A 15,040-nucleotide genomic window follows, 5' to 3' on the forward strand; every position below is an offset into this window, starting at 1 on the left:
TGAGCAGGGCTGGATCTAGATCATGTGGCGCCCTGGGTGAAAAAATATTGGTGTGGCTTCATGGAGAAGGGGTGTGGTCAGTTATGCCCCCTGTAGCTGTGCCCACAGTAGTATTGCCCCCAGTACTGTGCCCCCTGTAGAGTTGTGCCCCCAGTACTATGCCCCCTGTAGAGTTGTGCCCCCTAGTTGCGCCATTTACAAAAAAATAAATAAAAATAAATTAATACTTACAATCCCCGCTCCTGCCTCCCGATCGCTGCTGCCCTCCGTCTTCAGCCGCCGGAACCGCTCCTCGGATCTATGGGAGAGACGTCATGACGTCTCTCCTATAGCATCGTATAGACACTAGAGGTCAATTATGACCTCTAACATCTATGTGTCGCTCCCACAATGCAGTGCGGTGCGCGATGACTTCATCGCGCATCTCACAGTACTGGGCATCTAAACAGCATCGGGCGGCACCAGTAGCGGATCTTGCCATGGCGGCGGTGCCCTCCGGAAGGCGGTGGCGTCCTCCAGGCAAAAATCGTGCATGCCCATAGCAAGATCCGTTACTGTTCCTGAGCACACGCCTATAAGAGCCAACAAGAAATGGAGGGATCTTACTTACTCTTTTTACACTACGATAGCTCTTTTCATTGGAAAGAGCATGCAAACGCCATCTGAAGATCAATACGCAGCAAATATTGACAAGAACAAAGGAGATGTCTACAGTATGTCCTGTGCTAAACATATAACACAATGCAAGGTGACATAAATTGGACGGAAACTACTTTATACGAATGATTAAAGGAGCTGAAAAGCCTTATATAGGCCGCATGGTCAATTTTCTGTGTATGTGCGGTACAGAAGTAACATTGACCAGCTCAAAATGTGTCAATAAAGGTTCAGCATAAGGGTGGAAGAAAATCATCAGTGAAAGGGTTAAATACTCGGCAACTACATCAGGAATGTGTGGGCTTCAGCAAATTCAGCTACTGAGGTTATTTGGAATGCTGGTCTATTATAAGTAAGCTTAGCTGCTATACATCTGTATAGATTATGTGCCTGAGTCATATAATGTTTCGTAGGAGGGAAGCTGAAATCCAATAATGACACACACATAACACAGCATGTAAAACCATAGCAGCGCTTACCACTCTGTGAATGGACGGTCTCACACCATGTGACCCTTTTCCAAGAGCTGCCTGTCTCTCCAGTGAGGAAGTACTAAGTGCAGCGTGTAAATGGGTATACTCTGTTGTGACGTGACTTATTATTACTGTGCACAGTGACAGCTGTCATATGATAACATCACATATGTCTGGAGACTTCTTCTGAGTTCATTGAGGAGGCCTCTGCCCATGAAAAGGTACAGTTACATTGTTATATATATTTCCTAATTCACATTGCTGCCAATGTTTGTCTGATTTACCAGGTGACAACTATACAGAATCAATATAAAGTTTGAGTTCATTAATGCACGTTTTAACTTGGGAGTTTTGGGCAATTGCTAACTCTTTGACATATGGGAGGAAATTCAATTAAAAGTAAACTTTTGTTGCCTCATGCAGTAATGTTCTAAAAACTTTGTGATCATTTGAATTTAAATGTAAAGCATGAATTGTATGTGAAACGACGTCCCTTGCATTACATGTGAAGTATAGTACACTGAGTTGGATTTAAACGGTGTACCCCCAAATCCACCCAATTCATTATTATTAATTCTATTAATTATGTAACAATATATTGCGCCATCGTACAGAGAGATCACCATGGTGCTGACGACACATCGCTGAGGTTTGTACCCATCTTAAATTGAGAGATGAAAAAATCCCACCCATAAATCTTTAATTTCTTTTGCAAGTTGCCATAAAAAACGTAATAATAGCTTGTCACTACACCTGTTGCTAATAAGGAAGGAACTGCCAACTGCATTTGTACTACAGCCATAACACCAGTCACACGTGATTAGTTTAAAATTAATATTATTCATTTCTCCATTTTAATATACATTACACAGTCATTGACATAATTTTATAATTATAATCTAATACAAAAAGCTGCAGTCTAGTGTCAGCCTATCACAAAGATGAACAGCAGGCAACATTTTTATACAGTGTAAAAAGTGTTATGCTCTACGTAACACGATGAAGAGCATGACAGTGAGGAAGAGGTGGAACATTTTTTTTCTTTTTTATTATTTTATCTTTTATTTGTTGAAGCAAAACAATATTTAAATGGTTTTAGAGAGGAAAATGTAGGGGTCATGAGTAATATGCATATTAAATAACTAAACAGACTGATGTGTGGGTAATAAAGAGAGGCTTATTTCATACCTAAAAATAAACAAAAGGCTGGGCGTAACTGCCATAGGTGCAGCTGTTATGTCTTCTTGTATGTCCCATACCAAAGTGACCCTCTCCAGGAGGGACAGAATGCTCAGCTCCTGGGTTTCCCTCTTAATTTATGTCTGGAACCTCCTAGTAATACTCCATCACTCCTTACTAGGAGCCAAACACATCATTCTATGACTAGGAGCTAACATACCAGTATATGACATCTATTCTCCCGCTGCTTACTTGCTATGCAAGTCCCCCATGCATTAGAATAGTGCCCCCTGTGGATTTTTTTTTTTATTATTATTGATTTTTATGAGGTGTGGACATAGCCCTTTTTAGGCCATGTCCCTGTCCTGTCCCCAAATCAGATCCCTCTTCAAAAGCCAGTGGTCCTTCATATAAGAAAGAAGGGCAGCTGGAGGGCAGGGCATCTGAAGATGGCATTGTTTCCTAAAGACAAACTTACCAAAACTTCAAGTATAGGCAGCCCCATTGGGCTCCATAATGAATGGGCCTTGACGGATCATAAATAGCCCCCTTAAACTACAAGTAGCAGATTTGGAGTTGGGAACAAAACCAATATAGCAAGTAACTTTGCACTTTGGCAAAACCATGCTTCACTGCAGGTGAGGCAGACTTAAAAAGTGCATTTAAAGGGGATTGTCAAAACTCAAATATAAACTGCAGTGTAAAAATAAAGCTGTCCAGCATTTGTGGGATACATGCAAAAGCAGCCAGTATTTACCCTGCATCATACTTGCTTACTCTCCCAGATCCTGCGGGGAACTCCAGATATTTCAGGTAGTCCCCCACACCCCCGGAAGAGTGGGCACCCCTCCCGTATCCTGCATGCTTCTTAGTGAAGTGGGCGGAATGGGGAGGACAATAACAGGAGTCCACGATCCGTACAGGTGCGGGGCTTAGTAACATAATTCTATATTAATTACATAACTTAGGCCCCGTCCTCTAGTCAAATATGTACGGTTTGTGGCACTTTGCAGTGAGTGGGCGGGGCCTAATGATGCAAGTGTTGGAGTCCCGCCTCCATCACAGCCCACCTGCTTGTCCTCTTCAGACTTCCCCCGGAGAGGACAATGTAAAATTAGGCAAGTATGCACTGCATGCAAAATAAATTATGTACAGAATTAGCTCCCCTTGCATTACAACATAAGCCCTCATTCCGAGTTGATCGCTCGCTAGCTATTTTTTGCAGAGCAGCGATCAGGTAGTCGCCACCCACGGGGGAGTGCATTCTCGCTTTGCAAGTGTGCGATCGCATGTGCAGCCGAGCAGGATGAAAATGTTTTTTTCAGTTTCTGAGTAGGTCTGAACTTACTGTACTCAGCCCTTGCGATCACTTCAGCCTGTCCGGTCCTGGAACTGACGTCAGACACCCGCCCTGCAAACGCCTGGACACGCCTGCGTTTTCCCTACCCCTCCCAGAAAACGGTCAGTCGACACCCATAAATGCCTTCTTCCTGTCAATCTCCTTGCGATTGGTTGTGCGAATGGATTCGTCGCTAGAAGCATTGCACAGCAACGATGCTGTTTGTACCCGTACGACATGCGTGCGCATTGCGGTGCATGCGCAGTAGTAACCTGATCACTGCGCTGCGAAAAACGTCAGCGAGCGATCAATGAGGGCCATGGTCTGTACAGGTGAAATTTTGCTCCCAATACAGAATCAGACCCCAAATGCATGTTGAATTTCTTCAGGTTAACATGGCAAAGTATTTACTGTTTTAAAGTATTCCCCGTATAATTTAGACAATGAATGTGTCAGGAATATAATTGAAACCGTAAATGATGTTTGAATAACTCAAATTAGATCATACCTATCATTGCATTAGTACCTTACCTGTAAATAGAAAAATACCTGCTAATATCTTGTGACATACTTACACATCAAGAGACGACTGTAGTTTAGTGGGTGCAGCTTAGGTAATACTTTAATGCATGCATTATGGTGGATGTAGTTGTTATATCCGTGAGAGGATGTTTTATATACAGTATGACACCACACTTAGAATGGAGAACAGCAAATAACAACAACGTAACAATATGAACAGAACAGACACAGGGATCTATTCAGAGATGAATACAGCCGCTGCATTCGCATTCAGCGGCCGCGTCCATCTGTCTGTTCACGCGCACCGGCAATAGAGTGTGTATGTGACTGTCAGCATGCGATCGCATCTCGGAAGGATGTGATCGCATAATGATTGACGGCCACAGGCATCGGGAAGGGGTGCCGCGGCATTTAGTGGGCGTGATCCAAACAACGCATCTGTCTGCGCGCATGCTCTGGCAATAGTGCGCGACTGTCACCTTGCGATCTCATAGTGATTGACAGCCAAGGGCATCAAGAGGGTGGTGCCGCGGCTGTCTAGTTTAGTGGGCGCATTTAGTGGACGTGGGCCGGACAATGCAGATGTGTCCAGACCATTTTCCGGGCGCTTGCGTGACGTCACATGCAGCTGTTTAAAAAAATGGCTCCGGACCACCTGCCAGCACAGCCAGGCTGCGCAGATAGGGGTCCACCTCAAGTCGATGCGTTTGCAATTAAATTGCGAATGCATCTCAGGGTGATCCACACACATGCTGGGTGGCCTTGCCATGTGCTTAGCGGCCCCAGTATGTGAGTTGATGGAGGCAGATCTTGCTGAAGAGTTCTTTTAATTATGTATCAATATATTGCGCCATCGTACAGCAGATAATACAGAGAGATTGCCATGGTGCTGGCATGATGCTGCGCTGACATGGTGCTGACGGCACATGACGTCACACGCAGCCGCTCCCAAAAAATGGCTCCGGACCGCCTGCCAGCGCAGCTGAGCTTCGCAGATAAGGGTCCACCTCAAATCGACGCGTTTGCAATTAAATTGCAAATACATCTCGGGGCGAACCACACACATACTGGGCGGCCTTGCCCTCTGCTGAGTGGCCCAAGCATGTGAGTAGATGGAGGCAGGCTGCATTGTCGAGATCTGCGTCCATCTCTGAATAACCCCCACTGTACATAACAAGAACCAAGAAGTAACAAGTAAGATATTCTGGCATCTAGTTCTACTGGACAGTCTAATACAAATAGGGCTACGAACACTGTATTCCTCAGGGATACAGATGTGTCCTTTTGCTGCAATGCATACGCATGGGTACTTGCATTGCGGCAATGCTATGATACGTCAGGCTGTGTACAGTCACATCTACTGGCGTATGGATTGCGGCAGTGAGCTCAAGCTACCATCTGCCAAGACAGACATACTGCAATGTGTATGCATCATGGCAAAGCTGCAAGAAGACACATCTGTAAATGCTCAACATACAGTAACACATTTATACCTAAAACATCAATGCTAACTGTATTTCTAAGTATCTTTAAAGAAACCCTTACAATTCTAGGAGAAGTTCCCAGGTCTCCAATGTAAGGTTCAGGACATTGATGTTTCTGCTTTTGCAGGAGAATCCACATGGTCCAGAACTGGTTTGAGCAAAACCTCATTCACGTAATCTGGGTCACTTGGCTCAGGAGGTTTAGTTAGGGATGGCACTGATAAGGTAATGCTCTTCATGCTAGGCAGGTTGGAGGTCACGTTACATCCAACTGACCCACTGGACAATATGATATCGCTGCAGTTCTCTTCGCACTTGAACTTTGCACATCAGTGGCACAGTTTTGGAGATTACTCTGCCTGCATGCCATTTATTTACTCTTGACATTACAAACTAACATGTCTTATCCAACTGCAAAATCTCAAATGCGTCATTGATAGATCTGATAGAACTGTTTCCCCTGTACCTCTTTCATCACTGAGACGTCAATTCCATTGTAGAAAAAACGTAAAGATTGCCCACTTAGAGCCTCACACAGTGGAGTGTTCTATGTGGTGGTACTGAAACGTAATCAGTCTAGTGCTGCACCAGTTCTGTACTCATGGCTAGGTTGGCCAATCCCGGGATTGGCGGGATACGGAGATTTAGGCCAAAAATCGTCCGGTATTCAATCCCGGGATTGAAAGCTCCAATCCCAGGGATTTCAGGATCAGGCGGTCCTTTGTTTTTTTAATGCCAGGCAGCGTTGAGTATCCTCAGGAGGCTCAGATGCTGCCCGGCTCCCTCCTCACGGCTCCCCCTGCGCAGCATGACGTGAAGTCAAAGGTCATGCTGCGCAGCCAGCCGACTGCCACCTGCTGCACAGACCTCACCGAACCGGAGGAAGTTACCCATCCTCCTAGGTACTATAATGGTGAGTTATGTGTGTGGAGCAGGGCAGGAAATGGGGGGGGGGGGGGGGGGTGACACAGGAAACAGACCAATCCCGGTATTGACAATTTTTCAATCCCGATACCCGGGATTGAAAAAATGGCACGGGATTGGCCGCCCTACTCATGGCCTTGGTGTCAGGTTAAGCTTGGAATAGGCTCCCACGAGCAGATAACAGCTGGAGAGGATGTGACCCCAGGAGGGTAGAAGCGAAGTCGAATGTACAGTAATTCTTACTCATGAATCTACAGAACACTCAGAGGCATGTGGGAGTTCAAATCTAGACTGTGGGCTGATAAAATTGACAGTTAGCAGCTGATTGGCTGGTGCATTTTCTTCCTCAGTTTTATTACTTTCCAAGAGATGACACATCTAGCCCTTTGTATTTATTTGACTGTGGGAGACAATATGTTGAAAAGAATGAACAGGTACTGCAATAGACTGAATAATGAAATGAGTGAGTCTTGAAAACTGGAACTGCAAAAAGACTGAATAAGTGGTGCTGGTAATTCTGGACTGTTGAAATCCTGGAATGTTGCAGCTTGAATAAGTGAGACTAGAAATCCTGGAATACTGCTGCTTGAACAAGTGAGATTAGAAATCCTAGAATACTGTGGCTTGAGCAAGTGAGATTAGAAATCCTGGAATGCTTCGGCTTGAACAAGTGTGACTGGAAATCCTGGAATGATGTGCCTGAGCTCTTGTCCTGGGAACCGGTGGCAGCACCATCAATATGAGTCACCTGGGAGCCAGCCCAAGGATGGGCGGCTGCAGAGAGCGACACCAACTCTACGCTCCAGGCAGGGCCGCCATCATGGGGGTGCCCTGTGTACTGTTGTCCCGGGCCCGTCCACTCTGACAGAGTGGAGGGCCCGGGCTGCTCAACCAGATAGCCGTGGGTATTCCCGGCGGCGACTGCCGCCGGTGACACTGACCGCGGCTGCTACCCCGTTGCTACTCCGCCGCCCACCCGCTGCCCCTGCCGCCAGCCCTGTCCTGTAGCAGCTGTTCGTCCCGCGCCGTCTGTAAAGTGATCTGTGCGCGCTATGCGGCGCCGGCATCTGATGTCATACACCGGCGCCGCACAGCGCGCACAGATCACTTTCAATTTCAGGCACTGGCTCGCACAGATGTACAGCAGCACTCCCCCTCCCTCATAGCGGCACAGCAGGTACTCTGGGGGCATATGTGGCACTGTGGGGGGCATTAATGTATCTGGCACTGTGGGGGCATATCTGGCACTGTGGGGGCATTAATGTATCTGTGTATCTGGCACTGTGGGGCATATCTGGCACTGTGGGGGCATTAATGTATCTGGCACTGTGGGGGCATATCTGGCACTGTGGGGGCATTAATGTATCTGGCACTGTGGGGTCATTTATCTTGGACTGTGGGGCCATATCTGGCACTGTGGGGAGCATTAATGTATCTGGCACTGTGGGGGGCATTTATCTATCTGGCACTGTGGGTGGCATTTATCTGGCACTGTGGGGGCATTAATGTATCTGGCACTGTGGGGGCATTTATCTGGCACTGTGGGGGTATTAATGTATCTGGTACTGTGCGGGGCATTAATGTATCTGGCACTGTGGGGGCATATCTGGCACTGTGGGGGGCATTTATCTATCTGGCACTGTGGTGGCATTTATGTATCTGGCACTGCTGAAGGGCATGTCATGTGCATCTGGCACTGCTGGGGGGGGCATGTCATGTGCATCTGGCACTGCTGGGGGGCATGTCATGTACATCTGGCACTGCTGGGGGGCATATCATGTGTAGCTGGCACGGCTGGGGGGCATATCAGGTAGTGTTCCCGTGTCTCAATGCAATACCTGGTGCAGTGTGTCTCAGTGCTCTACCTGGCGCAAAGTGTATAACGTGCTCTGCCTGGCGCAAAGTGTATAACGTGTGTGTGCGGGGGGGGGGGGGGGGCTGTCTATTTTTTCAGTCCCGGGCCCCACAATTTCTGGTGGCAGCCCTGGCTCCAAGTAGGAGTATGGAAAGGACCACAGCAGGGCACAAAAGGTTAAAGCAAGCAAAAAACAGTGGAGGGGAGATAATATAGGAACACCTGCAGGAGCAGGTGAGATAAGACGTTTGCTTGTAATAGCAACTTAAAGCACTGGCAGTGTTTATCCTGGCCCAAACCCTCTTATTGGGGATGGACAGCAAGGATCAGCTGAGAACTCAAGCTGACCTGCCACTGGCCAGAAGTGCAAGGCTTTTGGTCTCCAATATGGTGGCGCCCTGTCTGCAGACACACAAAGGGCTGCCCATTTGCACTCGACGTCCCCGATCCCAGAGCTCCAGAGCCACCATACCAATTGCCCCTCACAGCCTCCCTCCGCTGAGAGCGCAGACTGGTCGCCCGCTGCTGCAGCGTTACTAGCACCTGAACTGGCAACTGCCGGGACCCCACACTACAGGTGAGACCCCGGACCCTGACACTTGGGGGCTGAATAGTGAGTAGCAGAAATAAAATTACTTTTCATTAATCTCTGGAATTCAGCAGACATGAAGTGTAGACCATAAACAATGCAAATCAATTCTAGCAAATATAGGGGGTAATTCAGACATGGTCGCTGCTGTGCGTTTTCACACTGCGTTTTCACAGGTCCAAACTGCGCATGCATTTGCACCGCAATGCACAGGCGCGTCACACGGGTACAAAGCGGATCGCTGCTCAGCGATGGGTTTGTGCGATGGATCCGTTCGCACGGGCGATCGCAAGAAGATTGACAGGAAGAAGGCGTTTGTGGGTGTCAACTGACCGTTTTCAGGGAGTGTCTGGAAAAAAAACGCAGGCATGTTCATGCGTTTGCAGGGAGGGTTCCTGACGTCCGATCCCCGACAGGCTGATCGCAGCGGCTGAGTAAGTCCTGGGCTGCGAAGAGACTGCACAAATCTGTTTATACAGCTCTGCTACACATGTGATCGCACACTTGCACAGCTAAAATACACTCCCCCTCTAGGTGGTGACTGATCGCAGCAGTTCCCCCAGCACACAATACTGGATCAGTAAATGAGATTAACACCCTACAGTATATAATAGTAGAAATGCAGAGTTCTCAGTTCAAAATTTTGCAAAGATAAGCCACCAGCCAGTTCACAGCATCTCTGATATGGTGGTTCTAAAACTACATGATACTAATACCGAATTTGGGTCATATATTTATGTATTCCTACATAATAGTAGTACATACATTTATATATTTTTACATTCAGACCCAACATCTTGAGGCACCTCCAAATGGTACTTCAAGGACCAGCATGCCCTCCAGCTACTGATACGGTGAACTGGCTAGTGGCTTAATCATATATTTGCAAATATATGTAACTGAGATCTTTACATTTCTATTATCATAAAGGGTAAAAATCGTATTAACTGGTCCATTATAATGTGCTGGGGGAATTCTGGGTTGTCATTTCTTGTCTAGATTAGCCCTCCCTTTCAAACACCTCTAATGGACTAATAAAATGATTTTAGCAACTTGCCATTTTTGAGTACAAACATAGGGCCTAATTCAGACCTGATCGCTAGGGTGCATTTTTTGCATCCCTGCGATCAGGTAGTCACCGCCTAAAGGGGGAGGGGGGATTCGCTGTGCAGGGGTGCAATCGCAAGTGCAGAGAGCTGCACAAACAAAAGTTTGTGCAGTCTCTGCACAGCCCAGGACTTACTCTACCAGTGCAATGATCGGGGCCGGAGCTGACGTCAGAAACCCTCCCTTCAAACGCCTGGTCCCTCTTGCGTTTCTGCGGACACTCCCTAAAAACGGTCAGTTGCCACCCACAAACAGCCTCTTCCTGTCAGTCAACTTGCGATCGGCCGTGCGATCACTTTTTATGACGCACCGGCGCATTGCAGTGCATACGCATGCGCAGTACAGACCGGATCGCTCGCTGTGCAAAAACACACAGCAGCGATTGGGTCTGAATTAGGCCCATAGTCCTAAGAACAGAAACCGTTTCTTCTGATGCAGTGGGTTTCTATTTATTTGCCTCAGACCATATGGGGGCTAATTCAGATATGGTTGGAGTTGCTATCCCTTCCTTGAAATTAGTGATAGCTCTGTATGGTAATGCAGCAGGAGGCTTCTATTACAAGTAGACACTTCTTGCTGCAATAGTGATCCAACCTGCGTCCTAGGACACTGTCACCATCAGGGGATAGTGCAGGCCGCCCATCGCAGAGGCCATGAAATCTCCGTCCAACAAGGAAGATCCCTGACCTCTTTCCTCCTCCCTAAACGGCAGCGATACGTCCTACATCGCAGGACCAATTTGCGCACGTGTATGTAGTAGCAGATCGTACGAGAGCTAAATGACCCTCATGGTGAGCATAAAGATGCCACTGGAGGAACATTTAGCATTTTCATGCAGCCAGGACACTCTTTTGTCAAACGATACATTTTAGAGATTTGTGCGGACCCTCATGTTTTGGTTTTGAAAAACCACCCTCAAGTGTTTTGGGTAGGGTTTTAAATATGGGTTTCTTTTAAAAATTGTTAATAGTCGAAAAAAAACCATCTAAAATCATGCCACTTGGACCTGTTTTTATTTCCTATAGTATTATTAACATCAATAACATTAATTTCCATAAAATTTTGCCTAACTCCCCATATACTCTCCTGAGTGAAATGGAACCTGAAATCAAGAGGGAGAAACTTTCATGCAATCCAATACCCCAAGGGGGTCATTCCGAGTTGTTCGCTCGTTATTTTTTTCCGCTACGGAGCGATTAGTCGCAAACTGCGCATGCGCAATGTTCGCAGTGCGCCTGCGTCAAGTAAATTAGCACAAAAGTTTGGTATTTTACTCACGGCCTAACGAGGATTTTTCATCGTTCTGGTGATCGGAGTGTGATTGACAGGAAGTGGGTGTTTCTGGGCGGAAACTGGCCGTTTTCTCTGAGTGTGCGGAAAAACGCTGCCGTTTCTGGGAAAAACGCGGGAGTGTCTGGAGAAACGGGGGAGTGACTGGGTGAACGCTGGGTGTGTTTGTGACGTCAAACCAGGAACGACACTGACTGAACTGATCGCAGTGTAGGAGTAAGTCTCGAGCTACTCAGAAACTGCTAAGAATTTTCTATTCGCAATTCTGCTAATCTTTCGTTCGCAATTCTGCTATGCTAAGATACACTCCCAGAGGGCGGCGGCTTAGCGTGTGCAATGCTGCTAAAAGCAGCTAGCGAGCGAACAACTCTGAATGAGGGCCCAAATTCGGTTTTTAAACCCAATTTGCGAACTCGAGCGAAGACCTGACTCAGGACTCAGGACTCCACTCAAAAGTTATAACCAAAAATTATCCAAATCCGGACTTTGTTCTACTTGGATCCTGAAAATTTGGGTGTGTTTAACAAAACTGAACCTCTTATCTCTAATAAATTGGTTATAGGGATGCAGTCAAAATGCCGGCAGTCGGGATCCTGGCGTTCAGGAGACCAACGCCACAATCCTGCCAGCCGGCATTTTGCTGATGCTCGGCATACTGACACCCACCCCTAATTCCACCAACCGAGTGGGAATAGAACCTGTGGTGAGCGAAGCCACCGGGCCTGCAACATGGCGAATGCAGCAAGCCCGCAAGGGAACTCACTGCCTCGCTCATGGTATTCCAGCAGACGGGATGCCGCTGTCGGTATACGGATAGCCGGCGTCCCGTCTGCCAGTATATCATACCAGACCCCAGTCATACATTTCACTATCAATTCCTGGCCACCACATGTAGTTTCTGGGCAAAATCTTAAGTTTATCAGTTCCCAAGTGGCCTTCATGCTATTTCTGCAAGAATTTGGTTCGGAGTTTGCATGGTATTACCGCCCTAGTTCCTTGTGGGTTTTCTTGTCTTTTTTTTCAGACATTGGCAAGGAACACTGTGGTAGTTCATCAGCCTTGCCATGTGTGAGGACCCTAAATTTGATGTCGTACTGACAAGCACCCAGAAACAAGGGCTATCACTGTAGACAAGCAGTCATCACTGTCTAGGGTTGAAGATGGGGATTAGCAGTTGGTGGTCAGTCACCAGGCTGAATTTCTCTCCATTCAAGAATTGACCAAAGTTATTAACTCCCCACTCCAAACTTAGGGGGAATTCAGTTGTTTTGTGGGCGCCCATTGGCCTTTATTCCGAGTTGATCGCTCACTAGCTACTTTTAGCAGCCGTGCAAAAGTATAGTCGCCGCCCACGGGGTAGTGTATGTTCGCTTTGCAGGAGTGCGAACGCCTGTGCAGCAGAGCGCCTGCAAACACATTTTGTGCAGAAGACCAGCCCTGTAGTTACTTATTCTGTGCGATGATTGCTGCGACGAATGACATGGTAATGACAGCAAATGCCCGGCCACGCCTGCGTTTTTCCAAACACTCCCAGAAAACGGTCAGTTGCCACCCAGAGACTGCCACTACCAGTCAATCTCCTTGCGTCCGCCAGTGCGACTGAAAGCGTCGCTAGAACCTGTGCACGATGCTCTTTGTACCCGTACGCAGCGCATGCGCATTGTGGTGCATACGCATGCGCAGATTTGCCATTTTTAAAAATGATTGCTACGCAGCGAACAACGGCAGCTAGCGATCAACTCAGAATGAGGGCCATTGTCGGAATTCAATTGTTTGCCCTCCCTTGGGTGTGAGTGCCATCTGTGTGTGCCCATAAGTGATTATTGCACAATCCAGGAGGCTGTGAGCTGAATTGTGTGTTGCCCCCACCACCCCCACCCCCATTGTCCCGCCTGGCTATTCATGGCCAAACTGAGTAACAATTGAGCAGCACTCCCCGGTGTACCTTACTTCTTCCTTTTGTAAGAAGCTGAACAGTATGCTTAGCTTACTTATATGGGCTAACAAACATCCCCTGGATTAAGCTAGACACCTTAACCAGACTTAAAGCTGATGGAGAACTAGCCATCCCTAATTTTAAACTATACTACTTTGCTGCGCATCTTGCAAATGTTAGGGTATGGGTCCAGGATTATAGCGTGGATTATCTTCATTCTGTCTTTATACCACAACTGGTACCGGGATGTACTCCTTTGCAGTTGCTACTAAGTGACAAGACTCCTCCCCGCTGCCCTCCTATTATAACTCAGGCTCTAAAAATTTGGCAGAATATACAGGTTTTAAATGGGTTTTCTGAATTGGATCCGGAGACCTCTTTCTGGTATTCTAGTCAGTTTACGGAGCTACGATGCATTGATGGGAATCAGGTGTGGGGCTGTAGGAGTACATATGTGGTGGGTCAATTGTATTATGCCGGGGTGCTAAAGTCTTTCCAGCAATTAAAAGAGGATTTTTTTCTACCGCAATACTTCTTCCGTTACTTGCAAATCCGACACGCCCTTCAGGTTCAGTTAGGGGGCTGTCCTCCGAATTTGTTTTCTTCTCCTGTTCGGATTTTCTTGTCTACACTCAGCTGGCAGAAGGCCATTTACTTAACGTATAGCAGGGGTGGCCAACCAGTCAGAAGCGTAGAGCAAGAAAAGATCTGTAGTCAAAAGCAAAAGCCACTATGATGCATGCGCAAAAATGGGGGTGTGGCATAGTTGACACAAAGCCACACACCATTTTTGTGCGCACACCTTTCGGTATGACGTTCGTAGGAGTATGACCTCATATCATAACCCCGTTTTTTCGTCATATTGTACAGTGCCACATACATATAATGCCCCAGTACAGTACATTTAAAAACGGCAAAAAATGGGTGCCACCACAGTGCCAGATACATTTGTGTATCTGGCACTGTGGGGACATATGTGTATCTGGCACTGTGGGGTCATATATGTCCCCACAGTGCCAGATACATATATGTCCCCAGTGCAGATACATATGTCCCCACAGTGCCAGATATGCCCCCAGTGCTAGATCCTATTCTTAAAAAACCTACCCTTGATCCAAACACTCTCTCCAACTACCGACCCATCTCTCTCCTCCCTTTTGCCTCCAAACTCCTTGAGCGTATTGTCTACAACCGCCTTACTCCCTTTCTTTCCTCACACTCACTACTTGACCCATTCCAGTCTGGCTTCCGTCCTCTCCACTCCACTGAAACTGCCCTTACAAAAGTAAGCAATGACCTCCATGCTGCTAAATCTAAGGGACACTACTCTCTACTTATTCTACTTGATCTCTCTGCTGCTTTTGACACTGTGGACCATCCTTTCCTACTGCAAATCCTTCACTCCATTGGTCTGCGCGACACTGCCCTCTCTTGGCTGTCTTCCTACCTCTCTGACCGTTCATTCTCTGTCTCTTCTCATGACTCCACCTCCCCCTCACTTCCACTAACTGTAGGTGTACCCCAAGGTTCTGTCCTTGGTCCTCTCCTCTTCTCTCTCTATAAGTCCTCACTAGGTAAGCTCATTAGTTCTTTTGGTTTCCAATATCATCTCTATGCTGATGACACCCAAATCTATCTTTCCTCTCCAGACCTCTCCCCTGCTCTCCTCACTCGTATCTCCAACT

At 47.1% G+C, this 15,040-nt stretch overlaps 1 protein-coding gene across 2 annotated transcripts in view; it reads left to right on the forward strand.

Annotated features, from left to right (window-relative positions):
- Positions 1 to 1,173: 1,173 nt before the first annotated feature.
- Positions 1,174 to 15,040, forward strand: part of RNF180 (ring finger protein 180) — a 238,318-nt gene continuing 224,451 nt past the window's right edge. The window contains exon 1 of one of the 2 annotated variants that reach the window (XM_063963102.1): positions 1,174 to 1,351. The gene's annotated coding sequence lies outside the window, so the exon portion shown is untranslated. The remainder of the gene's footprint in view (positions 1,352 to 15,040) is intronic. The other variant, XM_063963097.1, reaches the window with a different exon arrangement.

Source organism: Pseudophryne corroboree, chromosome 1 (assembly GCF_028390025.1).
Source record: "Pseudophryne corroboree isolate aPseCor3 chromosome 1, aPseCor3.hap2, whole genome shotgun sequence".
In the NCBI taxonomy this organism is placed as follows: domain Eukaryota; kingdom Metazoa; phylum Chordata; class Amphibia; order Anura; family Myobatrachidae; genus Pseudophryne; species Pseudophryne corroboree.